Consider the following 2,601-nt stretch of genomic DNA (forward strand, 5'->3'; position numbering starts at 1 on the left):
CTACTGACATGGATGTCTATAAGGCACCAGGAGACGAGAAGGCCACCTCTTGGGCTGGTAAGTCCGTTCGACCAAGTTTCATTTAGTCGAGTGGGTAGTCAATCGGCTGAATATTTGATATTTCTCCCTTTATGTAGCTCCGCAAGAAATCATTGTGCTCCCTGATGACGAAGAAGAAGAAGCGCCTCTGCAGGAGAGGAGGAAAAAGAGTGGAAGCTCGAGCAGGAGGAGGCTTGAAAATCAAGTCCCTCAGCCGACGCCCGTGCTTGAGGCGGTGGTCGAACGTTCCGGAGGGCCGGTTCAGACCAATGTCACATTCACCAGCCCGCTGACGACTGATCGTCCGTCGGGATCGACTGCATAGACTCTTGCCGCTCCGGTGCAACTCCACGCGTCCGACCCGGTAACTGCTTCGACTACCTTGGAGCCATCACTCTTTGCCGCGTATCAGACCCCAGACGACTCGCCGAGTGCAACTAGGGAAGCTCTTCGTCAGGTGAACCTTGTCATGGAGCAGGTGAAGGTGATGCATGAAGCTAGTCAGGTGGCTTACAACGCCAGCTTTGCCCTTCAGACTAATGTTCATGTCAGCAAAACTCCGACTGAACTTTTGAGTGTTTTTTTATATCTCATCACCCACTAGGGTGTTCCTTTGTGTAGAGTTTAGGAAATCTTCTACTCCGCTCACCTCGAGCTGAGTCTCAGTAAACTATTTGAATTAGTGGGGGCACGCCGAGTGCACCCATTGGGTGTAGTCCCCGAGACCATGATTGACTGCTGGTAGTCGACTGAGGTCTTATGATGTATTCTCTCTTTTTTTTGAACTCACGCTGGGCAGACCCTGCTGAGTATTGATCTGAACCAGTGGGGACACGCTAAGTGCACCCACTGGGTGTAGTCCCCGAGACTACTGTTGAATATTTGATTCGGCAGTAGTCTTAGAGTAACTTTTCCCTGTCACTGTCTCTTATTTCTATCGACTGCCATATCTCTCTTGCTGACTGCAGAGGTCTTGTGATCTTAGAGCTCGACTTTCCGAATTAAAGAAGAAGCATATCAGCGTTGAACTTGACCTCGAACTCGCAAAGAAGAACCTCAAGACTGCTCAACAAGAGACGGCCATCATGGGAGGTAATCATTCGACCGTCTTGTCTGCTTTGTAGCTCGCACTTCGCACTGCTTTTTCTTTCAGTCTCTTTGAACCGAGTGACTTCACACAAGCAGATGTGCGTAGTGAAAATCGCCAACTTCAGGCTCGTCTGAAGAGTGTTGTTTCTTTAGAGAGGATGAAGGAGGCTTTGGAGAAGAAGGACCTGGACCTTGCTGCTGCTCAGAAGGAAGCACGTGAGAAGATGAAGCTTGCGGATTAGAAGCTGGCTTCAGTCGGCAAATTGGAGGAGGAGAACGCGAAGTTGAAGACCGCCATCTCGAAACCTAATCAAGAAGTCGAGTAGCTGAGGAAGGACAAGGAGAACCTGACCACTGAAGTCGGCGGCCTCAGAACCAAGACAGACAAGCTAGAGTCCTATCTGGAAAACTTGCCGCGAAACTTGTTCTGAAGCTTGAAGGTATGGTCATTCGACTGGTCAATTTGTCGTCGAATGAAGTTTGTTGTTATATTGTCGACTCTTTGTTTTTCACGACGTGACGGAACTTTGTCAGGACTTTGAAGCGGAAACCGGGCGGGTCGAGACAGGTCTCGACCCCATCAATTGTCCCATGAAAGATGACGTTGCAATGAACCTGTTGCGATTGGAGTCACGCTTGGATGGTGCAGTCGCTTATGTGGCTCGATTGAAGGCGGCGATGACCCAAGTGGACGCTGAACTCTGGCCTCGGGTGGAACTTTCTCAAGACCTCGAGTCACTGATGACTCGACTTAATCAGATTCCAGGCCGAGTGCAAGAGTCGAATAAGTCCTTTGCTCGCTGTGGTGCTGACGTCGCCTTATCATTGGTCCGAGTGCACTTCAAGGAGGCTAAGGAAGACAAGCTGGCTTCCCTCAAGGTAGCGAATACTAAGAAGCACTCCTTCCAGTCCTTCATGGACACCTTCCTCGAGGCAGCCACTCATATTGCCGACAGCATCAACATCGACAGCTTCTGCGATCCGACCAATCCTTCTCCCGTCGAGTGACTGAAAAACATTATGCTTCACCTCTATTTGCCTCGGAATGCCGAGTGATTTTGTAATCGTTAAAACTCCTTCGGGCCTGATGCCCGAGTACTTTAATTTGCAGTTAGGAATCTTTGGATTTATCTTCGAATATGTTGCATTTATCTTCGAGTGAAATTCGTTTCTCTCGGATTGGTTTCTGTTTGCTTGATGCTGCTTCTGAAGAAGAATCAGCAGTCGACCAGTTGGACGAATCTTGAGCAGCATTGATCAGCTCATCAGCAAGGCACTCAGCAATGGTCTTGACGTTCCTGTCAGCCATCCGCTTTGGTGCCAGCCGTTAGATGGGCCTTTGTCAGTACGCACAATCTCGTCCTTCTTCTTGACGGTGTAGCCCCCCAGGGGGGGGGGTCGCGGTCGACCCGCACCATTCGACGTGACCGGTCAACTCATCAACGAGGTATTCAACAATGGTCTTGACGTTCC

The sequence above is a fragment of the Triticum dicoccoides genome, chromosome 2B (genome assembly GCF_002162155.2).
Source record: "Triticum dicoccoides isolate Atlit2015 ecotype Zavitan chromosome 2B, WEW_v2.0, whole genome shotgun sequence".
Classification (NCBI taxonomy): domain Eukaryota; kingdom Viridiplantae; phylum Streptophyta; class Magnoliopsida; order Poales; family Poaceae; genus Triticum; species Triticum dicoccoides.